The 26965-nt window shown below is 42.3% G+C and overlaps 1 long non-coding RNA gene across 1 annotated transcript in view; it reads left to right on the forward strand.

Moving 5' to 3' along the window:
• LOC309343486 overlaps window positions 1–26965 on the forward strand; it is a 71388-nt gene extending 44423 nt beyond the window's left edge. Inside the window, exon 3 of the long non-coding RNA XR_014157299.1 lies at window positions 26282–26965. This is a non-coding gene — a long non-coding RNA (uncharacterized lncRNA). The remainder of the gene's footprint in view (window positions 1–26281) is intronic.

Raw genomic sequence — 26965 nt, forward strand, 5'->3', positions numbered from 1 at the left:
GGGAAGAGGCTTTGTAAAAATGAATGTCTGTGAAATAACGATTTGGGAGGAAATAGCCTCTGAGCTGGAGCATCTATAAGGATCAGATGGAACATCAGCTCTGAAATGAAAGGAAAAGCTTTCTGAAGATAGGTTTTATGATCAGCAAAAAGTACTGTGTGCGGTATCCTGAAGCTCTCATAGTCACTTGCTTCATTTTACCACATTGTTTGAGTGCTTTGGGATTTTAATACCACTTTCTTCCCAGACAACCCCCTCCATGCACATGCTTCATCACCCCATGATATAGGATGTGCTGTAAGCCTCATTAAATGGCAATTTGCACAAGCGATAGGGGAGCTTGTATTCCAAGCAGAGTGATAGTGGGGAAAGGCCCCACATGGCCCATGTTAACAGTTCCACAGACAGCCGTCAAACTCAATGTCTGCACCTCAGACATGTTACCTCGCAAGTATCTTGTGTACTTCTGGTTCATGTTTCTCGTTTCTCCCATAACCACAGCCTTGGTCTCAAACAGAAACCATACATTGCTCTCAAACATTGCTCTGTCTCTCTCTGTCTGTCTCGTTTGCTGCTTTACCTCTAGGTCACATCACTGCCACTTTCAACTCTAAACTCAAGCTTTGTCCTAACTATCTCTGAGTTGTGGGAGGGATCTCATAATAAACCCATTTCCTTTGTTTCCCAACAGCCAGGCTATCACCTCAACACAGAAAACTAGCCTGGCTTATCTTTTAACACTTGCTGGATCCACTTGCTTGAAGGATCTCGCCTACAGCCTACTTCCCAAAACACCACCCCAACTCATAACAATATAAAACAAATTCCTTCCAGTAGCACCTTAAAGACCAACTAAGTCAGTTCTTGGTATGAGCTTTCGTGTGCATGCACACTTCTTCAGATACACTGAAGTGTGCATGCACACGAAAGCTCATACCAAGAACTGACTTAGTTGGTCTTTAAGGTGCTACTGGAAGGAATTTGTTTTGTTTTGACTATGGCAGACCAACACGGCTACCTATCTGTAACTCATAACAATATAGACTTTTTGCAGCTTCCACTTCTAATTTGGCATATGCCATTTTCTTTTGGATTTCTCTGTAGAGAAGACTTCAAGGTTTCTCTAGACTTCGGTCCAAAAAAAATGTATTGAATCTCAGTTAACAGGGGAAGAGTGAATGCCTTTATACTGTAATCTGTATATAATGCCCAGAGCATGCAGATACCTAGACAAATAGATAGTGTGTGTGTATACAGTATGTGTATATATATGTGTGTGTGTGTAATGGTTCTAGGGGTTGCTCGTGCGTAAACCGGTGCAACACCTGGCTGGGTTGCCTGAGTGAACCTTTTCTGTCCAGACAGCCACTCACCCATGGCTGTCTCAATCGCTGGCAGAATCCGTCAGTGGGCGTTTCTTGAATTTCTTCCAGCAAAGAAGCTCTTTGACGCCTAGTCTCCTCCTACTCTCCCTGTGCGGAAGCCTTCTGCGCAAGGAGGGTGGGGGCAGCGGAGGACCCTTACTCTCCCCGCTGGTCCCTGGCAAGGAGTCATGGGACCGCCTCGCCGATTCCCCCATCTGCCCCCCTTCTCCACTGGTGCTACGCTGATTCCCTTCCCCAGAAGATGGGCTGCCTCTCCCCATCCTGGGACGCAATCTGGAATCCCTCTGGAGCCCGCTCTCTCCCTCCGGCCCTGATGGCAGTTCCCTGACAGTGTGTGTGCGCGCACACGCGCACTCAACAGACATATATTGTGGACTTAATTTAAGGAACTTCTAATTTTCACTATGAGATATTGTAAATAAGCTAGAGACTGCCTCTAGTTACTTACTACTGTATGTAGTGAATTTATTTTACATCGATGTCAACCCACTTTTAGCAGTAAAGTTTACATAATTAGAATTGTTCCATTTTATCTTCTGGTAGCATTTGCTAATGTGAAAATCACCAGAATTATATTTAACCACTTTCCAATATATTTCCATCTTACTGATGCAGAAACTGAATTACACCTTAGTTAATGTTTATCACTATGCTAAGTTCAAATGCATCAGAGATGTTACACATTTCATGGACTGGTTAAGTCAATAAGATTAAGCTAGTTTAGACACAGAAGTGGGAATGTGTTTATTTGCTATGTTTATTTTTCTGTCAAGTGCCTACATTGCATCACTCTGAAAACTTGATACTATCATTTTCACAGATACCACATGTCCTTAGCACTATTCAAGTATTATTGCTTCCTTGTAGAGCAAGGGTGGGAGGCAAGAGTGCCAACTTGGCCCCTTGAGCATGCATGGCCTTGGCATCAAAATTTGTGTGTGCCCGGCCCCTTCGTGGGGAATTTTGTGGGTGCGGGTCCCAGGGAGTTGGCACCTATGGTGGGAAGCCTCTGATCCATGGACCACATCTGGCACAGCACAGGCCCGAATTTGGTTGGTTAGACCACTTTAATCCAACATGTATTTATTTCAACAATTTGTATTCTACTTAATCACAGTCATCTCTAAATATGAGATGTCGATTGTAGAACAGGGAGAGATATGGCTAGATCAGTTGTGCAACCAAGTTCCCCACGGGGACAGGATTACAAAGCCGATCCCTGCAGAAAGCAGATTGGCCAGTTCAATGCTTGGTGCCGGCAACCATAGTTTTGGCAAAGCCCCTTGTGCTGTGGTTCTCAGGTGCCCAACAACCAGCTGGCTATCAGATACTTAGGAATCACTTCACAAAGGACTTTGATAGAAGCAGGAAAGCAACTAGAGAGGTAGCTGGACTGCGGAATGACAAGGAAGTTGAAAATGTGCTAAATAAGGATGAGGAGATGACAGAAAAACTGAATGACTTCTTTGCACCTGCTTTCTTTCTTTTTTAAATAATATTTATTACTTTTTAAAAAGGAAAAAGAGACAAGAGAGAGAAAAAAGAACAAGAAGAACAAGAAAAAATAAAACAATACAATATGTAAACCATACAAAACACAACCTTAAACAAAACAAAACAAAAACAATTTAAAAACATACGTCATACCTTTTCCATATTCTAACTTTCATTCCCTTATATCATCGACCTCCTCTCACCTCTTAGTATTCCACTTCCATTAATTGTTTCAGCAATTCCTTTCCATCTTTCTCCATTTTCTATCATATAAATGTCTTAACATATTTTTAATCTTATTTCCATTAAAATTAGTATACTTATTTAAGCTTAACTCCTTATAACATTTCTACTAAGGCCATAAAATTTCATTCCAACATTTTCCTGTCACTCATTAATTTTACAATATTTCTATATATAGACTTTAAATCTTCCAATCTTCTTCCACCATCTCCTCTCCCCGGTCTCGGACTCTGCCAGACACTTCCGTCCACTCCATACAGTCCATCAACCTGGAGATCTTATGTCCGAGGCTCTTAACTCTTTTCCACGTCCCTTCTGCAGTTCTTCTTCATATTCTTTGATGCTAAAGAGCAGATCTCAGGGAAACTCCAATCCAACGACACCTCCACTCCCTCTCGACAGGTCAGCCAAATTTCCACAATTAAAGCTAGGATCCATAAAGTATTTCAGGGCATATTTCAAAATTCCTCCAACTCCAAAGGCCCCCGAGCTCCAATCTCCTCCTGACCCAAGTCCATATTCCAAAAGTCAGTATATCCCTGCATAGAGGGATCTTTCCGACTTTCCTTTTCCAGTCCAGGCTGGGCTCCGATCTTCAGAGTCTGACTTTTTCTAGTTTCAATCATAAAGGGCCTCAACTTGTAGTCTTCAATTTGCCTCTGTAAGACTAAGGCTCCTCCTTGTATTGCTTTAGGTTCGACAACAGCAACTTTCTCCTTCTCCTTTTCAACAATTTGTCCTGTTAAAATAGATTCCTGTGCCAAATCCTGAATAATTTCTGTATTGGTGCTCACTTTTGGTCCCAAAATGTCAGTTTTAGTAGTCATAACATCCATTTTTTATGAAGCTGTTCCAACAAATAGTTTATCTTGCAAAATGCAGTTACTAAGGCTTCTCCTGTCGACATTCTCGAATGTCCAAGGTCAATCTCTAGTTCCCACAATTCTTATCAAGCAGCTGGAGATTTCCCAGCTCCACTCTTGTAACAGTTTCAAAAGCTCCCTCTAGAGGGGAACAGTCTCCACTTGTATCAATCCTTTCAAAGAAAGTTCAAAAAGTAAAGTTGGTTTCAATTTTCAGTTACTTTTCCTCCCTTTTAAACGCAGAAGCAGACAATGGAAACAATATATTTCTCTAATTCAACCGACTGTCAACATCCGTTCTCTTTGCTGTCAATGAACTCTCCCAAAACGTCAATCACTGTCAGTCCGTTCCCAGGTTCAGAGCAGTGGCAATTTAATTCTAATCACTCTCTCCTGCAGGAAACACGGTCCAAAAATTTCCCCCCTCTTCTCCTGCTTCCAAGGGGGGGTCTAATAATTTCAATCTATGGAAGTTTAATCCTTTACATAAGGCTTTCCAAGACCTTAACTTGTAAACTCTTTGCTTCAGTCTATTTACAAAAGGGGAAGGCGGACTTCCTGTTTTGAACCTTCCCCGTTCGATGTCAAATTAAGATATTTAAAGATCCAATTTTCCGTACTACTCACGGGTTGTTGTTTAAAGTCCAATTGTCCACAGGAAAAAGTCAGCGCTCTCCGGCAGCAGCAATGCAGCTTCACTCCGTGAAAGAAGCAGTCAATTCAAAGCACCGCGCCGCTCACCCCACGTCGCTCCGGATCCCCAAAACAGGGTTTCCCCGCGAGTAGGGGAGGCGCAAAGGGTGCCAGCCGAATCCCAAGTTCACAGGCTTCTTCCGCCTGTGATTTCAGTGGGTCTTCGCCGTGGCGGTTCAGACCCTACTTTCCACGGAGCAAGTTCCTCCCGATCGGAGGAGCTCCGCCATTGCCGGAGGTGCTAACCCGGAAGTCTCTTTGCATCTGCTTTCAATGTGGAAGATGTAAGACAGAAGACAGAGATACCTGTGCCTGAACAGATTTTTTTCCTCAGAAGGCAGTCTGAAGCCTCTGAAGTAATAAGACAAGTAGCAGTGACAAGAGATGATTATTTAACTTTATTAACAATTTCAAAAACAACAAAGATCCAAATGGCACTGACCCAAAGTTTTTGGGGGGAGGCACAAAAGAGATCCAGGATTACAAAGTGCAAAGTCCAGCACATACACTGCCACTTCTCCTAAAATGTGCAGCTTTAAAACGTGGGATGGGGATGGGGAAATACCCCCCCCCCAAAAAAAAACCCTTTCTTTTCTGGCAACTGACCTAAAAGTGAATCAAAAGCAACTAGACAAACTCAATGTGCGTTGTTTTTCCTGATCAGTTGGTATCCCCAGCACAGAGGGGAAAACCAGGATTCCTGATTGCAATAGTTCTACTAATAACTCATAAAGCCTCTGAGTTCAAAAAACACAGTGGGATAGATATGTCCTGTGTGTAGCCTTATGACTTATAAAAATACAATTCCTTCACAACTCCCGTGGTTACCAAGGCAACCATTCTCTCCCCCACTCCCCAAGATAATGTTGGGATACTGAATATTTCACATCTCTAAATAATAAAAACCCTATGATTTTTATTATCTCCTCACTCTTTTCACTGGTCTCTCCAGCAACAAAATCTGCCAGAAGGAGGGGTTACTAGTTGCCTAGCACAAGGAAATTCTCTTCCAACAAAAACATCTGGATGGCATGCATCACAAAAGAGCTAGAATGTCCATGGAGACCCATCTCATGTTGGGGAATCTCCCCATTCCTGGAGGCTCTCCACCATTTTTGTTGCACTGAAATCTGCTCATTTCTTTTTCCTTGCTGAAGCTAAAAATGTTCAGAGATGTGTGTATTAAACCACCCTCAGGATATATTTTCTTCATTCCTCATAGCAGCATAGAACTGTGAAAAACCTCGTTTCTTATGCATTTTTAATGTTCCCTGTTTTACAGAGTTCCATTATAGAGTTCCTACGCCAAATTTCAGTCTTTCTTGTGCCACAGAGCAAGACAGGGGAGGAACAAGATATCTTATTGAATTAGTGTTCAGTTCCCTGATATTATATCTGTAAAATGGGTTGTTAAAGTATGGGAAAGTTGGTCTCAAGCTGTGGTAGGGGTGTGTGGAGAATAAGCAGATCCTGATTTCTATGTTTGTCTGTGTAAACATAACCTCATTCAACCTAAGATGCTTTCCAAACAGCACATTTTTGGCTCCAAACATTTCTGATCCTGATAGTCTTCTGATTAGATTTTTTTTTGTAACAGAAATGTTCAATTTCTTGGGTAAGGGTTCTTCACAGGAAGTGAGCTTTCACTAGTTGCTAACTGGATCTGAGGTAGGTTTTTTTCCTTTATTGTGGATGATGCTAAAAAAAAAAACATTTCCCCCCAAAATCAAAACCTTTGCCTGGGCAATAAAAATCTGCCACAATACCTTCCAAGAGAAGGAGTAGGAATATTCAACTAACATTGCATGCTCAGCACCACTGATACTGCTAATTGCTTGATTAGCATCCCCATAACACACTTCAGCCATCATTTTGGAATGCAGCCATAGTATTTAAAGAATTATAAAATATGAAAGATAAAATGTAAAAAGTGTTTATTTTTGCTATTATTGCAGTGCATGCTTCTGGAGGATTCAGATCAGCATCAGTGGTTGTGAATGTGGAAAGTGCGGTTGGTGATTATTTTGGATGAATTAATCCAAACTTGTGGTCTAGTGCATCCCCTCTTGCATTGGGAAATGAATAGTTTTCTTATTCTCAGGCATTGCTGATCCCAGGGGCATTTCTGCATTTTTGAGACACCCTTTAGGTCAGAGATGGGGAATCTGTGATTTTCCAGATGTTGCTGTGCTATGGTTCCTATCATCCCTGTTTGTTAACCATTCTGCCTGGAACTTTTGGGAGACGCATGTGAGCTGGTTTTCTCTGGGTTCATCTCATAATGTTACCATAATGTTTAAAGGCCTATGCAATCAACCAAGTCATTATTGCCTGATTGTTGCCCCCATGCCACCCACAAACTGGACAGTTATTCTGTGGGAGGAATTGGAGCAACTGGTTGCACCCTTGTGGTAGTGAGGCTTTAAAAGTTACCCAAACTATCCTTTGATTAAAAAATAATAATCAGGAAGTGGCTGGGCTCTTGACAAAGCAGGAGTCCATCATCTCTACATGTGATTACAGTGGTACCTCGGGTTACATACACTTCAGGTTACACACTCCGCTAACCCAGAAATAGTGCTTCAGGTTAAGAACTTTGCTTCAGGATAAGAACAGAAATCGGGCTCCGGCGGTGCGGCAGCAGCAGGAGGCCCCATTAGCTAAAGTGGTGCTTCAGGTTAAGAACAGTTTCAGGTTAAGAACATACCTCCGGAACGAATTAAGTACTTAACCTGAGGTACCACTGTATAAGGAAAGCATCATGCAAGAAAACAGTGCCTCCCTATAAAATTGTGACAAAATGAGCTTTTGTGGTGTGCTTCATATGAGAAGGTAATACTTTTTCCTGCATGAAGATTATCTTAGTATAGGGGAAATGTCACATATGAAAAGGCTCTGAAAAACAAACAAGCTCTCTGATTGTCATCTGGTTCTAAATAAGACCTAAAAGAATCAAGCAACTCTATCAATGCAGATTTAGGTTTTAATTATCCTTGAAAGCAGGTGAGACTAAGAAGACTCATGTGGCATAAATATGCTCCAGGCTCATGATCAAATAACAGAAGGGATTATAGCAGATGCACACACTTCTGCAGAACTGCACGTTGCTAATGTTCATTACCAGTGAGGGATAAAACCCTAAAGATTTGCAACAGGAAGAGTATTTGGCTAATATCTGGGGCATTCGGCTCTCTCTAGGTATTTGTGTAGTTCTCATTGCTACAGTGCTGCAACATCTGAACATCACATTATGCTTAACTTACTTTACTCACATAACCTCAATGTTGTGGTGGTGCCCAGTTTGCTATTTACAAATGGAGGAAGAGGGAGAACGAGTGCAACCAAGAGAAATAGGGACTTTTGGTAAATATGATCGCTCTCACACCAAAGCATACATCGATTCTCTCTGCTTGGGAAAATTCTTACACTATGACCAGTTCATTCAAGGCTATTATCAGTTTTGTCCTTGAGCCGCTAATTCAGAGGTGCCTAACTTGTTGCCCTCCAGATGTTGCTGGTCTACAACTTCCATTGACCATGTTAGCTAGGGCAGATGGAACCAACAACATCTGGATGGCCAGATGTTCTCTACCCCTGCTCCAGAGGCTGATGTAGTGCCCGATAGGTAGGCAAGTTCTAATTTCGCATAGTGAATTTGATAACTGAAAATGGGAAGATCTGATAATTGCTCTGGGAAGCAGAAAGAGGGAATAATCAAACAGCAATCATCTGTCTTTGACCTGACAGCATTCCGTCAGACTTTGTAGTCAATTGATCTCCTCAGAATCCTTATCAACTGCTTCCTTATTTTCCTCTCACACACGTTCAGCTAAAGCTCTGTGTCAGAGGTTGGCATGCTGTTTACTTTCCTAAACATATATTAACCACTTTTGAGGGTCACACTATGCAACTGAACCATGTTTTCCCAGTTCAAGCAGAGCCTAAAAAAGAAAACCCTGCTCCCAAAATTGTCATAAAATTCTTTTCCAATGATTTTCACCTCACTAGATGTTGTTGGATAAAAGAAGCTATAGGCTAAGAGTTGAATGTTGGAAGGATTTGGACCAAGTCCGCTGCATCCTTTAAAAATATTAAATTAACAATAATTCAATACAAAATTCAGAGAAGGCAAAATTGGGATTTATTTATTTATTTATTTATTTATTTATTTATTTATTTATTTATACTGCCGTAAACCTGTAGAACTCAGGGTGGTTCACAACATAAATTTTACAATATAAAACACACAAAATTAATAGCAAAAACAACCACCACCACCCAATTACCCCCCCCCATTCACAACGTATTTAAAATAATCCATTGGTGACTTGTTTTCCTTCAACTGAGCTAGAGATTTCTGCAGCCCTGCCATTTGAGGACCATTTGTGACAACCCCCCAGCAAAGGCACACAGTTATCTTCCATTTTGCATGTTCCAATGAAGTATTCAGGGCTATTGTTCCCTTACTCCATGGGAGAAAATCCTTTCCACTTGATCTCCAGAGGAATAATATTCAGCATGTCTGCAGCATTCACCTCGCCATAGTGTGGAAGACACCGGGTGGCTTGTTGGCTTGTTCAGTTTGCTGAACAGGTGCTGCTGGCTGTTGATGGACATATTCAAGGCTCCTGCTCTCCTTTATATTTAAATCAGACTTAGGTTGAAGAGTCCACAAATGGAGGACACTTTCAAACAGAGGACAGTTTTTTTACAGCCCTTCAAAATAGAGGACTGTCATCTGTAAGATGGGACAGGTGGCCACCCTAGTTCTATATCATGAAGGGTGCCTGCATGGATAGAAAATGCAGCACTTCAACCCCTTTGTTATCAGTTTTCCCAAGTAATATGTGAAGAGGGTGGATATTAACAGGTTTGGGCTTAACTACATCCCACATAGGTCTGAAAGCGCAAAGGGAGAGTTGCAGTCCATAGAGGTTTCATGAGCTATGCCATTCTGCCTTGGTGCTTTTCCCAGATGACACATCTCTGACATACCAATGTCATTTGGCATCACAGCAAGGTTAGGTTGGCTCAGCAAGCTGTTCCCATCACTCTTGACTTTGCCCAGAAAGATCTCATTGGCATCCCTTGTACCTGGTTCTTGACAATCTCTGTAACAGTCAGGGCTCATCAGCTGTCATTGTAATGCTAGGCTGTGCTTGCAGCAAGGTGGCTGGAGAGAGCACATACAGAATAAATAGGACCCTTTGCTCCCTGATAGGTGACTGGAAGGGGAAGCCTTCTGGGGCTGCTTCCTACCACAGCATTGGAATTGGCACTATATAGCTTTTTGATGAGAGCCCTGATTGAATGCCCCCTCTCGTTCATATGTTTTTCCCAGATCAGGTTCAGCTGCAGAAGGACATGAAGGGAGAATTGAAGGTTCTCTAAACAAACAAAGCCACATTTCTCCCCTGATGCAAAAGGTGATCTCAGCATTGTGTTTTGAAATGGCTTTGCTCCCAGTGAATGCCAGCTTGATGTTTTCTGACAGCTATGACAGGCCTCAAACGAGACAATTAATATTTCACAGCTGCCAGGTTTAGACGGTGACAAGAGAAAAAGGAAAGGGGGAGGGCATTGAGTAGGAGAGTTTGCTTAAAACATGCAAACAAAAACAAAGGCAAAAGTAGTGAGTACTGAACTCATGAACAGGCAACTTGATTAATTGTTTTAAAGGAATTCTTGCTAACTTTAAAGGGGGGGTTATACTTGTCCTCATGTAACATGTTGCAGCTCTCATCTCTGTACTGAGAACTAGTGTGGTGAAGAGTGTGGGTGATAAATTGAAAAATGCCCGATTCCAGCGTGTTGTCATGGTTAGAGTGTTGCACTAGGACCTGGGAGGTTGAGATGCAGATCCCCACTCAGACATGAAACTCAGTGGGTGGCCTTAGGCAACTCACTGCTTTAATGATAGTCACAAAATGCCTCATGTCCAATGGACAGAACTAAAGGTGGGGATCAACATGCATACAGCTTAGTCTGAGCTCATTAAAAAAAACTGCGCCATCTGATAACTCGTAAATCAGAGTAAGAATTGACTGAGGTATAAAATATATATTTTGAGGTAGAGAAACTCAAGTCAACATCAGGGCCCATGACATTGAAAAGAGAAAATAATTTATGTTTGCTTACAGTAAGGAAAGACTGCAGACATGACATCATGGCACCCTCCATCAAGAATGGACAGGTATGATGAATGTCATAAGAGACAAGAGTTTCACAAAATTGAATTGGTAGATGGAAGGGGAAAGAAGAGTGTGTGGGCTGGGGAAGTGAGGAAGGGAAAAGAAAACAAGGTATAGGAGACAATCAGACAAACTCATTTTTAGTAATGCTAGTAGAATCATCAGTTTTAGAAACAAACCACATGCCATGAATTACCATTTCATCTCTGGGCTAGTTTTGTTACACATGAAGGTACAGGTTCTGGTCTTTTCATATTACAAATCTCTGATGACTGCTAAATAGGGAATCCCATCAAGATAGGTTGAAGGTAATATCTCTATTCATGCCTTGATTCTGTTCCTCACTACACTGGCATGTCCTCTCCCATCCCTACTTTTTGGTTGGGAGTGAGGAGTTAAGCCAAAGGCCTCGAGGGAAGAATGGGTTTGGGAAGGTTTCATCTTTTGCTAGCTGTAATCTCTGAAGTCACCCCTAATTTCTATATTGTGGAAATCCTGCAATAATTTCCTTTCCATTCTTCTGCGCTATGTACAGATTTCAATATTTTTCCTCCCATTCCCCTGTGGTATTGAAACTCTTTTCCCATGGTGTCGTTTGGCATTATTCATATTTGGAATTTTCAGGAGAACAGTGAATTCCTAAAAACCTGCTGAACAACGAAAGCGTCAGGTTTACACATTGTTCCAATAATGCATAAGATCTTAGCAGCCTTGTAAATCTCCAGGGTTTCCATTGTATTGAAATGCTGACAGACTTTGTGGGCAGATTAATCCTGATCACAGTTAACACTGGCACATACCACTCTTCTACATAACTGATCAGAGATTATTATTATTTTAAAACTAAACACTGATTGTATGAATATATATACATATATATGACAGCGGGCAGTGAATTATCAATGCTTTAGCTCTGATTTCCTAAATGTTAACCCTGCAATTTCAGTAGGTTTCGCACCCAAGAAAAGATCTTGCTGTCTTCTGTAATTTGCAAGCAATAACCTGAAAGGGGGACAAAAAGGTCAGAGACAATAGATTCACAAGAAGGGTATTTTTAAAGGTCATACAGAGTCCTTGCCTTGAACATGACGTTCTTGAATCCCAGCAATAGCAAAGGCTCCACTTTTGTCTTTCCCAAGACTGGAGTGGAACCTCCTTCTTCAGGCAAAGGCTACCATTCCCCAATAGCAGAAATTCTGGGTGCCTTGTAACCAACCGTCTTTCCCCCTTTCCAGAAACACATCCAAGTTTCTTCAGCCTTTCCTGATCTTCATAGTTTTCAAAGTAATTCAACAAGGCGCCACAAAACCATTATTTAAAAAGCCTGTTCTTTCCTAAGGAATTTAGAAGAATGTAAATAATGCTTTAGCCCAGAAATAAGGAACTGGATCCAGATGGTGCACCAGATCCTTATCCCATCACGCAAGGGATTTAATGGGCTTCACTCCTAGGTAAATGTGCAAAAGACTGCAGCAGCATTAATGGTAAAATTAGAGGGCCATATGACTAAGGCTGAAATCCTAATCTCATTTACCTGGGAGTAAACACCTTTGAGTTCAATAGGACTTATTCCTCAGTAGGCATGGTAAGCATTGCACTATTAGTTGAATATCAACCTTTGTTCTGTTACTTTGTTATGGCTTTTGCTTAAACAACTAAATCATTCATAGTGTGTGCCCTTACAGTGGCTGACTATGGTTGCTCAGTGGTGAGATCAGAAGATGCATTTGAGACTGTTTAGTTTAAAAGTGAACTTTATCACACTGCACAAAAATGAACTGCTGCCAGTTCTGTTTTTACCATAGAAATCCCACTGACCAAATGTTAAAAGTTAGAGCATATATATCTGCCAGTATTTGAAAATCCAAGATAATTTTTGGCTCCTGCTGAAGCTGATTTTTCCCAATCTCCATCATGCATATCAGTCTTCTTTGCCAGAGGGGGGGGGGGGAATACATAAGTCTCCTAATAGTGTTTTAATTTTTGAGTTGGACTAAATTGGTTTTTTGGGGTCCTCTCCAAGCTTGTGATTTTATAGCTATATGATTGCATTCTACAGAAGAATAACTCTAAGGAGGTAACCTGGATGGACAGGCTTTGCCTGGTAGATACACCTGAATTGAAATAATGGACCTTTGCCTTACAGAAGACTTGGTGAAATACAGGTGGTTAGTTGTCACAGAAACTAATAGTTGGAAAACCTCCTTGAAGGGGACATATCTTCTAAATCTTCTGGCTGTAGGTAATGTCATCAAGGTGTGTCCATATGAAAGAGAACAATAGATTGGTAGTCTTGGGAGTGGAGCTGGAAAGAGACAGATTTGCTTTATGTGCAAAACCGACAGCTATGGCTGTGCTATGCCCCTGTAGAAACTTAATGGAGAAGAAGTATGGTATGTATCTGTTGGAATGTTAATGCTGTGAGCCTTCTGTCTTGATATATGTGTGAAGAAACCTTATAACAGAGAAATGTCACCAAACTCTAGTGACTTCTGTTCCAAGGAAACCAAACCCCAAGGTACATGCAGGGACCTCTAAAACCCCTCATTGCTCAGAGGTCACAGGACATGTAACAATAGCCATGGTCAAATGAATTATTTTCCACCTTGAAAGGGTTGAGTCCATTGTTCTGTTTACCAGCCTTTCTTTTATTTGGCATTCTTGTTATATGATCAGCCTATTAGAAAAGGACAGAAGATAAAAGGCTGTATTCAACTAAACTTTACCCAGAATAAACCTATTGGCATCAATGGCCATTACTAACTTAGGTCCATTGGTTTTAATGGGTTTAATGTGCATAAAAATTATTAAATATAACAGTGCTTTTTTCTGTGGGGAAGCAGAGGTACGCATCCCCCTAAACATTTTGTGAATCTAAGTTTGGCTTCATTGAGGGGCAGTATTTCAATATGAGTAGGAAAATGAGAGTACCCCTAAACATTTTTAGGGGGGGAGCACTGAATATAACCCAGTTTTGCAGCACAGCTAACTGAAAGGGCCCTTGCTAGGGCAGAGGTTTTCAACCTTTTTGAGTCCACAGCTCCCTTGACCAGCTACATTCTTTCTGTGGCACCCCTATGGGACTCAGGAGCCCAGTTATGTCACCCCTTGCCTGCAGAGCTGGCAGCCTCTTACCCTTTTCAAACACCACCCCCTTGTGAAGTGTTCCCTCAGCCTCCTCTCCTCTCTGCTGTCCTTGGAAGTCCTCCAGGCAGCTGCTGCTGCCATCCCTGGTCTCTGAGCTGCCCTCCCGTCCCAAAGCGATGTGCCCTCCCCCTGCCCCACAGGGCCCTAGGACTTGTCTGTCCATTCCCAACAGCAAGGACTGGTGGACTAGCTGGCTTGGCTGCCTCACCCCCTTGCTTGCTTACTCTGAGGCCCTCTCAGCTCTTGGCGACCAGCACCCCCTGACCAGCCCCAGGGGCATCATTCGCCTGTGGAGCTTGCAACCAGGGCCTCTGCAACAAACAGCTGTGTGCAAGCCTTTGAGAGGCAGAGATGCAAGAGGGCATCAGAGAAGGGAGGGAAGGAAAGAGGGACAGAGGCCAGTGTTGCCTGTGTGACCCCTGACCATCCTTCAAGGAACCCCAGGGTGCCGTGACACACTGGTTGAAAACCACTACACTAGGTAGCTCCCTGACACGAAACTGGTCCTGCAGCCAAGGGGGGTGGAGGAAGGGGCTTTGATTCATAGTGCTTTGCATTCAAGCTCCTTCCTCAGGCAAGAGAGAGAAAATGCTCTATTTGAATGCCATAATCCTATGGATACTCACCTGGGAATAAAATCCATTGAAAATTGTGGACATTATTTCTGAGTAAACATGCATAGTAGGATTGCACTGTAAAAGTGATCTAGTTTTAACCATTAAATATATATTTTTTATTTGCATCTATGCAAGAAAGAAGAGGAATATTTTGATGAGTTGGATTAATGGCTTTTAATGGTCTGAGTTGAACCGGGAGTTTTTTATTCTAATGTGTGCTATTTGGCTGAATAACAGCAATAATAATTTTCTTTACACCTTATTCATCTATTCATTTCAAAAGCTATTGACAGTGTTGTTGCAAGCTGTTCAAAATGTTTCTTGTGGCTTCCAGTTTTAAAATGAACTATTAGACAAGAGTGGAGTTGTCCAAGTTTGTATCCTAGCATGCCATGTTCAATTTAAAACAGCAAACCTATTATACCTTCTTCAGTTTGGAACAGAACATTTAATTGCCCTCTTGATTTTGTTTTTATCTGATTTGGGAAGTTTGATTTTATTTCCCAAGCTTGCAAGACTGTGCAGTCTTAATTTAATTTGCTTTCACTTTTTACTAAGGAGAGATCTCAGCATTCCTCCCTGCCCCCAGATTCAACTGCAAAGTAGTTGATCCATTGTGTGCTTCAGCCAGTGGGGAAGAGAGAAGTAAGGAGATGAATGGAAGTAGCCAGGGCAGTGTGTGCACAAGCAGCTGCTGCAGAGAGTTCTGCCACAGTCTTCTTATTCCTTGCTTGCTATTAACATTTCTTATTGAATTTACTGGAAGCCAGAATCACACGCCGGATATAGGGATGGCTTCCTTCCTTCTGTTCTTTCTTTCTCTAAATATGGAAGCATATAACTTTAGTACCCTTTGTTTCTTCTGGTATTAAAATTTGCTGCCCTTCTAGGCTACCTTTTGACATTTCACTCTTCTGTATCTTTTGAAGGTGAGAGAGCCCTTTTCTCCTTCTGCTTCCAAGAGTTTGTGATGTGCAAAACAGAAAATCCCCTGACATCTAGGACAGTCCTAGTTGTCAATATGCTGCACACCCTGCTCCATCTTAAGTTCTCATCCCCAGTAGCGATAGTACTCTGATCCTTGTGCAACAAATAAACAGCCTAATAGCAGCAATAAGGACGCAGGTGGCGCTGTGGGTAAAACCTCAGCGCCTAGGACTTGCCGATCGCATGGTCGGCGGTTCGAATGCCCGTGGTGGGTTGAGCTTCCGTCGTTGGGTCCCAGCTCCTGCCCACCTAGCAGTTCAAAAGCACCCTTAAGTGCAAGTAGATAAATAGGTACCGCTTTATAGCGGGAAGGTAAACGGCGTTTCCGTGTGCTGCTCTGGTGCCGGTTCGCCGGAGCAGCCTCGTCACACTGGCCACGTGACCCGGAAGTGTCTGCAGACAGCGCTGGCTCCCGGCCTCTAGAGTGAGATGAGCGCACAACCCTAGAGTCTGTCAAGACTGGCCTGTACGGGCAGGGGTACCTTTACCTTTACCTTTAATAGCAGCAAAGCATATTAATCATTTTTTTCTGATTCAGTGTACGAATCATAGAATCATAGAGTTAGAAGGGTCCCTAAGGGTCATAGGAGCCAACCGAGGTCCCTTGGGAGCACCCAATAAAATATTTTAGGGAGCTGCCATTTGACATTTCCCCATGCGCTTTGAATTCCTTGGAGCAGGGGTGGATTAATCATTAAGCAAAACAAGCATGTGCTTAGAGCAGAGGCTTTTGACCTTTTTGAGTCCACAGCTCCCTTGACCAACTACATTCTTTCTGCAGCACCCCTGTGGGGCTCAGGGGCCCAGTTATGCCACCCGTTGCCTACAGAGCTGGCAGCATCGCCCTTTTTCGAATACCCTCCCTTGTGGAGTGTTCCCTCAGCCTCCTCTCCCCCCCTTCCCTTCGGAATCCTCTGGGCAGCAGCCACCACTGCCCCGGCCTCTGAGCTGTGCCACCTGCCCCAAAGAGAGGTGCCTGCTCACACTGCCCCACAGGGGTCTGGGAAGAGAATGCCCCCAGCCTTAGTGGCCCAACGGAGACTGGCCAAAGTTGAACATGATGCCAGCACCTTATCGTGGGAGGCAGCAGTGGCAGGAACAGGTGCTGGGATTGCATGGTGGAGAGGCTCCCCTTCAGCACTGGGCTGTCAGCTCCCAGGCAGGCCTTGCATACAGCAGGCACAAGAAATGCCAGTGGAGTGCCTGTTGTTGGTATGCAGAGGGTCGCAAGGCCAGCTGGCTAGTCCCAGCTGGGTCGTCTCCTTCCATTCGCCCCTCTGCGAAGACCCATTGGCCTCTGCTCCAATGTAAATCAGTGACCCAGGCTTCAAAGCTAGGGCACACTATAACAGCCGAGCGAACTGTGCACACAGAATAGGCATGAGGCTTGTGGGAGCATACTACAACTACAGATTTATTAATCATAAATCAGGACAAAGAAACATGTCGTCTCTCTCTTTGTCTTCTCAGAGAGACAGAGAGAAGCAAAAGCTATACGCACAACAGAAGTTCCCAGCAGACTGTGCTGGTATGTAAACAGACATGTGACATGCAACTAAAGGTGGAATGGAATTTTTCAACAGTGCTTGCCTGCCTGCCTGGCCTCCCACTTGTCTGCCCATTCCCACCACCGGGGGTGTGCAGTTGGTGTGCCTGGGATTTGTGATGCACAGTGATGCTTGGCTGCCACTGTAGTGAGCATCGCTGTGAACATGGTGGACACTCCATCTCCTTTTTGCTTCCATTCCTTTGCTGTGCCACTTCCCATGAGTTTTCTATAACCAGCCTCACAGTTTGTACACACCTGATATGGGTGCCTGCCACCAGCCTCCCCTTCCTGAGCCTCCTGAGTGAGCTCTAGATCTGGTGTACTTTATGCTGGCTTTACTTACGCCAGCATAATTTACTCCAGCTTCCTATGCTTCCGTTTGCCCTGTAAGCTTCAGTAAATTGTGCACCTATAGCCACTGTTTTCCTGCTTTGCACAGAGGCAACTGGCTTCAGAAGTATTTCAGCAGAAGTAATTTTAATTGATCAGCATGCGACCCTAACAGGGCATGTGTAGTTGTTGCTGAAGAGAAGCAATGTACCTGAAAGAAGCTGGTGGGGGGAGAGGAGGAGGAAGCCAATGCAATTGAATGGATGGTGCTTTCTATTTAGAGTGGCATAGGGGCAAGCCATCCGTAAGTCCCCTTGGAAGAATAAACATGCTTTGTGGGTTTCCCCCTCCCCATTCTCTCTGTAGCAACAGCGTGTAGCAGAGGCAAGTCTCACTGGAGGTTGATGGCTTACAACAGGTCAAGGTTAGTGGAAATGGGCTCTGGGTCTCTGTGCAGCAGAGCGTACCACATCCATGCTTGTACTCATTGTAACACCAGGTCGTACATGAAAATGAACAGGCTAACATGGTCAGGTGGGTGTTTGGGGGCAAATGGAGCAAGCAAGGGGAGAAGCTGCCAGAGTTGTTGTCCGTCCGTCCGTCCCCAGCTTATTTGTTTCTTTTCTTATTATTTTCATCTTTTACAGTTTCCTGGAAAATCAAAGTATTATTTTTTTTTCATGTGAACAGCCAGGATGTCTTGACCATTTCCCCTCCTTTTACAAAAAAACAGAAAGCAAGAAAGCATTTAAGCCAGTGACTTAAATAAAGCGGCACCTGATTCATAGTTGGTGTCTTTGTTTTGTTTTATGAATTGCAGCCGTAGAAGCTGCAAAGAGCAGTGGAAACCCAGCACAACCCTTTCCCTGGTGCTATTTTTCTGCTGAAATCTCCCCAGCTGCTTTTTGCTGGGGTATGTAATTACTTATGTAATGCAAAAAGCAGTTTTGATTTTGACTGGGGAAACAGCACATTTCACCCCATGCTGTTCTTCTCCTTTGGTTTGTAGAGTCCATAGCTGCATTTTAAAAGCAAAGAAGAACAAGGGGGAAAGACTTCCCCAGGGATAAGCTACATGCTACTGAGCTTGTCATGTCATATGGCCCTCAAGGACAGAAGGGATATCTGTTGAAAAGAGAAGAGTTCCTGTTTACCCAGCATGCTGACTACTTAAAAAAAACCACTGATATAATAAAGGGCACAATAAGACTGCAGTATTTTTAATTTGCAAGGTTGCTTCCACAGAGCACTGTTTTGTGGATGTAGTGCTGCTCATGCATGGAAGTTTTCTACAGTGTCCACACACTGAAATGCTCATTGAAATGCTGTCCGATATTATTTTTCCATTTAACTCACATTTACTGTTTCTGCAAAAGAAAATTAAAAAACAACATGGAAATAGTGCATCTGCATTAAAGAGGATTGTTGTTGGTTTTTTTTGTTTTTTGATTACCTGTCCTTCATCCTAATTTCCTAGGGTAGATTATAACATTTAAAAAAAATTAAAATAATATTAAAATCATTTTAAAACAATTTGCACTCATACAAATAAGGTGGATCCTAAAAACATACACCTCAGATGTCAAAAGCCAGGGTAAAGGAGTACATCTTCAGCATTCTCCTGAAGCTTTATAATGAAGGTGCCAGATGCCCCCCTGTGGGGAAGGAGTCCCACAGCTTAGGGGGCATCACAGAGAATGCCCTCTCCTGGGCTGCCATCTCTTGATCCTCTGAGAGCAGAGGAACTACCAAGATGGCCCCCTTTCAGCACTCAAGAGGGTCAGTATGGAAGAAGTCTGTCTTGTGGGTATTTGGGGCCGGAGTGGTTATAGGTTTTAAACACTAACATTAGCACCTTGAATTGGGCCCAGAAACAATCTGGCAACCAGTGCAGCTATTTTTAGTTCATTTAGAAAAGTACTTACATATCACCATTTTGCAAAGCATCAGGGTGGAGATAAATAAATGAATAAATGTGAATGGTCTCAACCAGTCTATATCATCATATCCAGGATACTAAGATGGTGAGTACACTATTTCAAAAATAAGAGAATTTAGAAATATTTGACGCTGACTCCACTAGAGCTGCAGTGTTCTTACAGGAAGGTCATTTGTTTAAGGAGCTGCAGGGATCTAGAATAAGGGTCACTCCTATCAAATAAGAAGCATCTGGCTTCTCTTCTGTTGCATCATGAGAGGTGGCTTTTCCAGCAGAGTGAAAGATTCCCTGGAGTTAGATTATGTAGCAAAACAATTAACCTTTTCTCTGTTGGAAACTATTCCTTGCCGATACCTATTAATTGTCATAACCTGTACGGAAGGCAGAACAGCAATGTCAATAAAATATACCCTGTATTACTGCGAGTGTTTGGTACAAGTATGACTTTAATGTTTAGCTGCTGAAAAGATGCCAACCATGAGCAAAGAAAGGACAAACTTGATTCACCCAGCAAGCATCCATCAGATCTGACATCCATCCTGTATCTCTAGACAAATTAGGAATCATTAATTCTTCATTATGCTGGGGAGTCTTATCCTACCTCGAGTATTCGTAATGTGTCTATTATTCTCACCCACTGCAAATACAGTTAACCTCAAGGCCATGGGACATCAAGATAGATGGCAGTCAGATGAAAGGGACAAGTTAATGGTTCTTCATATGTCTCATTATAGTACACAAGCCCTGAACATTTTGTTTTATTGCAAAATTATTCCGGCATTTGTGAATTCCATATCCTGTTACAATAAAATATTTGACCTCCTGTGGTGGCCTCACTTAACCTGGAAGATAGTAGCCTGGAGACTGATTCAAAAGATTCCAAGGAAGACGATTTTATGTATAAAATGACTACGCAAATGACTATATAAGATGTGGCTGACATGGTCCTTTTGCACCGGGGTTTCATGATAATTTTTACACCAAAAAAGGCTAAATTCATTCCACCACTTTTCACCTTTTAACAGTTAGCTGCCATTGATTTTTGCACTTTGCTTACTGACGACAATTCAGTGTAGTCCATTTTGTCTCTAGCTAAGCAGTTTTCATTTATCCTGAGGTGTAAACAAGGGGAAAGTGTTTTGTGTATTTTGTGTATCTCATCGTGCAACCAGGTATTTAGTAAGTATTTGCACTTGTTAGTTAGAAAAATACTTTTTCTAGTTCAATGAAGCAAAATGTGTGAAGTTGGAAGGCAAGCATGTTGGGAAGACTGGTGATAAAATCAGGATTGCATACCACAGAAAAAAATGGCAGAGAAAAAAATGACAAATGCTTGGTTTACATGCTTTGAACACTGTACCAAGGCAGGGGTTGCCAATCTTTTTAGAGCAGTGGGCACATTTTGAATACTGAGAAAATGTCATTGGTACCAGTTACAAAATGGCTGCCATGGGAACATGGCATAATACAACATGGCTGGTGTGCCGACATGGTGCAACACAAAATGAAGGAGAGTATAGTCATTGCTGTCACCACATAAACAACCTTGTGCTTGGGAAGCAAGGGAAGAAAAGAGAGCAGCAAATAACTGAGTACCAGTATTGGGACTTCCGGGTTGGCGCCATCGCCGAATGGCGGACTCCCTCCGAGCTCCGGAGGGAGCCTGCTCGGCAGGGGCTGGGTCCTACCGCGCCGGCGACGCGGGGACCCCTAAAAACCATGGGCGCTGAAACCCATGGACATGGTGACTCGGCTGGCACCTTTTGAGCCCCCCCCCGACCCGTGAAGGAGCCTTTTTAAAGGCTACGGAACGGGTGACAGGGGGTGGTGGTGCTTTGAGTCCTCCGCTTCCCCTGCCGAGCGAAGCCGCATGCCATTCGACGGAGAGCGCTGACTTCTTCTATTGGAAATTTGGACTTAAAAGCATAACCCGTGAGTAATCGGAACTTGGATTAAAAAAGGCGAGAAATTTTTAAAGAATTCGGAACGAGCGGGGGAGGCGTAAAAAGGAAGTCAGCCCCCCCCCCTGTTGTAGAGGAGCTAAAGTAAAGGACTTAACATCTAAGATTGAGCGCAACCCTATTTTGATAAAGTTATGAAATTTCGCGATGGAAAACTATAAGTTTGAGCTGGAGGAGAAAAGTGGAATTTAATCAAAAAGCAACACCCCCCCCCCCGGAACCTGGGAGCGTTTTAGTTAGAGCGCCGGGAGAAGACAAGGAGAGGTTTTGACAGCTGTCAAAGAGCTGTCAAAGCAGAAGAACAAAAATGAAAACTTTGTTACGAGGACTTTGCCGGTTATATTTGTTACAAATTGGATACAAAATGTTTAAAACAAGGAATAATAAGTTACTTTGACTGGTGGACGTGATCTGGAAGGGAACTGAGTTATTACAATCCACCTAGAGGAGCCGAGGGATATTACAAGTTGTTGGCATCGAATTTGACAGAACTTTTTATCTCCTGGGAAACTGCAGAAATGGAACACTATTTTGGCTACAGAGGTTTACACACTAAAGTAGACAATAGACTTATCTATTGAAGAATGGAAGGGACTTGGCATCATGTTTCGTTCCTGAATAACAGAGCCTCTGCAGTGGAATTTAGAAGCTTTTGGAATTAGAACATTTGTGCAGGAAAACAGGAAAAGAAAGAGGAGAGAGATTAACAAGAACAACAAGAATAATAAGAATTGGACAAAGTTGGAAGTGGGAACATTTGGGACATCCAGATTTGAAAGGTTTAAGAAATAAAATTGGAGTTTTTACTCCCAAGTATATAAAAATCTGGATGGAAAAAATGGGCCTTTTTGAGATAGACTCCTTCCAAGATTGGACATTTAAAATTAAAGAAGACTGGTAAAGGACTATGGTTTAAATAAATGTGGGAGCTCCAGGAAGACATCAGATGTTGATTAATATGGGGAACGCAACCAGGAAAAGGGGGAGGGAAATTTGGAATCCAAAGGGTGTAAAATCATATTTTATTTTATTATATTTTAATCTATTATGTATATTAAAGGGGGGAACGCGTGGAAGGGAATAGGTCGATCTTAGGAGATGGGAAAATATTTTTAAATTGGGTTAATGATAATAAGGTTAAAATTTGGGATAATAAATTGCTGAATTTATTTGTAAGAATTGGAATATAAGAGGGGGAGGGGAGGGGAAGTCCTGGAAAGATGTTACGGAAAATAAGATCTTAAATTTGGATGTTTTGTTTTTTTTATATTGTTATAACTGGAAACTTTTAATAAATATTATTAAAAAAATAAAATAAAAATAACTGAGTACCAGTATTGATGGAACTGTCTAGAAATTTTGTCTGACTGGGCTAATAACAAAGGAAAGAAATGTTAAGTGGGGCAGGTTGAAAGAGAGCATGCCTTGGTCAAAGGGAGACAGAGGAATATGAGAGAGTTCAGAACCAGAATAAGGAAAAATGGAACAATAACCAACAAATTATACCTAGAGATCTATTGTTATTGGCTGACTTATAAACTGAATTAATTAATAAATGTTTTTTTTAATGCATTAAAACTTTAAAATCTTTTCTCTCTCTCTCTGAAGTTTTGTTTAAACCCTCTTGCAACACCCCCTTCCTATCTTTTGCCCTTCTAATGAGATATTTAACTACTTTGTTTATTTTTTTGTGCACTTTGATTTGTGGAGCTGCTAGGAGCTTTTTGTTCTATTATTCACCACAGGCCTCTGTGAGTATGTGTGTGCGCATACACATGCAAGCCTCCCCCCACACCTGTGCTTATTATGTGTCATCAGAAGGTGCTTGGCAGTCCACAGCCTTGCCAACTGCCACTAATATATAAACACATCAGTAAAATATATAGGGTCATCTGATGGTTTGGAAGGTCTTTTATTTCTCACTTCTGTAATCGAAGTAGAAGGGACAGATTGATTTTTTCCCCTTCTGCTTCTAGAGAAGAAAGATAGTTCAAATGAGTTGACTGTACTTCAGCTGACAGACATTACTAGGGATAAACAACACCAGTGAGTCAAGAATGTTATAATCAATGGGTGAGCAGCTGTTATTCTGTTCAAGTGGTTTTCTTGTGCTGTCTATAGACTGCTCTCCATCCCTTGTGTTTGGAAGTCCAATTTCCTGTACGTGATACATATTCTGTGTGGATGTCTAAGTGGTAGAAGGGGGGCAGTATACAAGCTGCTAATTTGTTGGAAGAACAAATGATGTGGCGTCTATATAAGGCTTTGTGCATAGTGTATTGCACAGCTGCTGTTTGTTGTGGTATTTGGGTGCATAGCATTAACATATGTAATGTGTTGCTATGGGGCTATGCATTGACTGTAAAGGTAAGGGGACCCCTGACCATTAGGTCCAGTTGTGGCTGACTCTGGGGTTGCAGCGCTCATCTTGCTTTATTGGCCGAGGGAGCCAGCGTACAGCTTCCAGGTCATGTGGCCAGCATGACTAAGCCGCTTCTGGCAAACCAGAGCAGCACACGGAAACGCCGTTTACCTTCCCACCAGAGCGGTACCTATTTATCTACTTGCACTTTGACATGCTTTCAAACTGCTAGGTGGGCAGGAGCAGGGACTGAGCAACGGGAGCTCACCCCGTCGTGGGGATTCAAACCACCGACCTTCTGATTGGCAAGTCCTAGGCTCTGTGGTTTAACCCACAGCGCCACCCACGTCCCAATGCATTGCATTGACTGTACTGTACTATAAATGGTATACATTTTGGGGTTTGGACTCAAGAGAGCTAGCGTGCCAGAAGGATTTCTTAAAGCTGATTAAACCTGCTGGCCAAGTCTGGTCATACCTGAGGCTGCTGGCTTATGGCTTGAAATAGTGAGGAACAATTTGAATCTTCCTTAACTTTAAGGAAAAACAACAGACTGCAGTTGTCAAGTTTGAGCCAGAGATTGAGAAAAACCTGGAGACAAAGAGATTAGTTTGGTCCCTAACAGCATTTGGGCTGGCTGGGACAGTGAGTTTACTTTGGCTGTTTGTTGGAGTGCTCTAGGTTTTGCATCCACCTATGCCTAGCTGTAGATTTGTAAATAAATTCAAATATTCCAAGTTGCAGCAGTAGACAGCTGTAGCTGCACTCATAAATGGTGTCAACAAACAACACTTCATTTGCCAATGTCAGAGATTAGATTCAGGCTATAAAGTAGTCAGTTATGAAAGTAGTGTCATACCAAACTCTGCAAGAAATATACAAGCTTCCATGCTGCACAAATCAGGCATGATTAAAGCATTCTCCAGACTTGCTAACCCATGAGGAAAGATCAGGGGGATGAATGCATCAGCGCCATGCTCTCCTCACCCTCCACAAACTTCTGAAGTGGAGACCACCTATGGTGCTTCCTGGTGTATTTTAAAACCTTCTAAAACGTGTGGGGATCCTCCATGAATATAGGGGCTCCCCACTTCAGAATTTCAGCCTTCAATTCATGTAGGCTGATGTATGGCTACAGCCAGCATGCTCATTCATTCCCACAGCCCCCATTGTGTGTTAGCACCTAATCCAAATACCTGATGAGGCTTTCTGTCTATGAGTCTACAAAAACAAACTTGTAGATGAGTTGTTATGTAGAAGCTTGATTCATCACATGTGGCCTGAATCGAGATAATGGATTTAATTGTCTTAGCAATATAGTTATTTGTCTTATCAGTGCCAGTACCAGGAAGCTTATGTTATTATCAACACTGCTTTGTAAATCATCACTACAGTATTTATTTTCATACATTTAGCATTTTATCCCTAACTTCTGGCCTCACTATTAAAATTTTATATCTTTTACATCAATGCCCATTTATATATCTGCCAATTTGTCATAACCTTCCATGCATCCAATGAAGTGGACTCTAGTCCTTTAATGCTTATGCCATAATAAACCAGTTAGTGTTTAAGATTGCATAAGAACTTTTGCATTTGTTGCAACAAAACTATCAACAACTACCCCTCTGAAACTTGTACCTTGCTATTCCAGCAGGAATTGGTCCAGTGAAATAGATATATAATACCTTGTCATCCCTATTCTCTTGACAGCAAAAGCCATGTATACTGAGAAGGATTTGCAGAATGGAAGATAGTCCCGTAATTGTAATGGCTGTGTATCTTTTTACGACAGTTGTTGACATATTGGTTAGGAAGTCACAATATGTACATTTTATATGTTTTATTTGAATAATATTTGTAAGAGTTCATAGGCTTTTGAAACACCAAGCCAACACAAACATTGGCCAACAGAATCTATGCACAGAAGGAAAAGATGCCACCTATTTTGTATGCCTCTGGGCTGAGCCTGGCACTGACATACAATACGGTGGGCCTCCTATTGAGCTGCCGGTGCCAGTAACTCTACATTTCTCTCCTTTCAAGTACTGTCAGCCTCTACTAAGTTTTGCTTGCAAGGTTCATAAAGACTGTCATTCATTGTGGTGTAGCTACATAAACACCGATTTGTTGTGCTCTAAATGTTAGTGACTTCACAGCGAAGCTGTTCTAAACAGTAAATCTCTTGTAGAAGAGCCACACTCTCTTTCCTGTTGAATGATATTGCCACTGCTTTAGACTGTGCTTACTTTAAATAAACTACAGCTGGAGGGGATCTTCCCCTTTTGAATGATGGATTCTGAGGGGTGTTTTTCTCCCCCTAATCCTAGTTAATGTTACTTTTCTGACTATGTCAGACTATCCAATTAGGCCTAACGATCAGTTACAAGCACCAGCACACTCAAGTGTTCAGTTTTTCAGCCTCTTTCTTTCTTAATGCACACACCATATTAAATTAAACTCTCTTCCAGTCTGCAGCTTTTACAAGCTAAATGAAGAGACTGTACTCTTTCTTTGCAGCTCTTCATCAGATGCAAGAGAATCGTGTGCCCCTTGACTTTCACAAGGTTATTCAAGAAAATGTTTTTTATTCAGTGGCTGGGCCTGAGAGACCTGCAAGCAAAGGACAGTGTATAGGTGAGCTATTGAACAAGTGATATAAATTCTTAGGGGTGCTTTTGGCCCCATAATAAAATGGTGGCAAATGTAATCATGCAATATTGCTCAGGTTATTGCTCAGGTTGTGGTTATATCACAGTTTGTATTGTGTTGCAGTTAATGTTCATGGGTCCTTTTTATCTGAATAAGGGCACTCCAGCATGCAGGTTTTTGTGTTTTTTAAGAGAGCTGGGATGCAAATTTACTGCTCCTCTATTCACATTACTAGAGACACTAGTGTTCCACTCTTCCCGACAATCCATGTTCAGGAAAGCATTCAGGAAAGTAAGAGGAAGGGAAGGACTTCACAGCCCTAGCTTTGCAAATGTGAAAAGGGAGGAAAATGAATTGTCTTTTTGGAAGAGTCCCTTTTGCGCACTTGCATCTTGATTTGGAAAGGGTGATGTGAGGGCAGCAACAGATTTTGATACAATCCTATATCTAGAATGGAATTGGAATTGGAAGGAAGCTGCTTTACACCAATTGTCCTTTATTCTGGGGTAGGAAACCCAAAGGTTTGCCTCTGAACTGTGGTCCTGCCCCACA

Source organism: Podarcis erhardii (assembly GCF_964252035.2).
Source record: "Podarcis erhardii genome assembly, chromosome: 6".
NCBI classification, from domain to species: domain Eukaryota; kingdom Metazoa; phylum Chordata; class Lepidosauria; order Squamata; family Lacertidae; genus Podarcis; species Podarcis erhardii.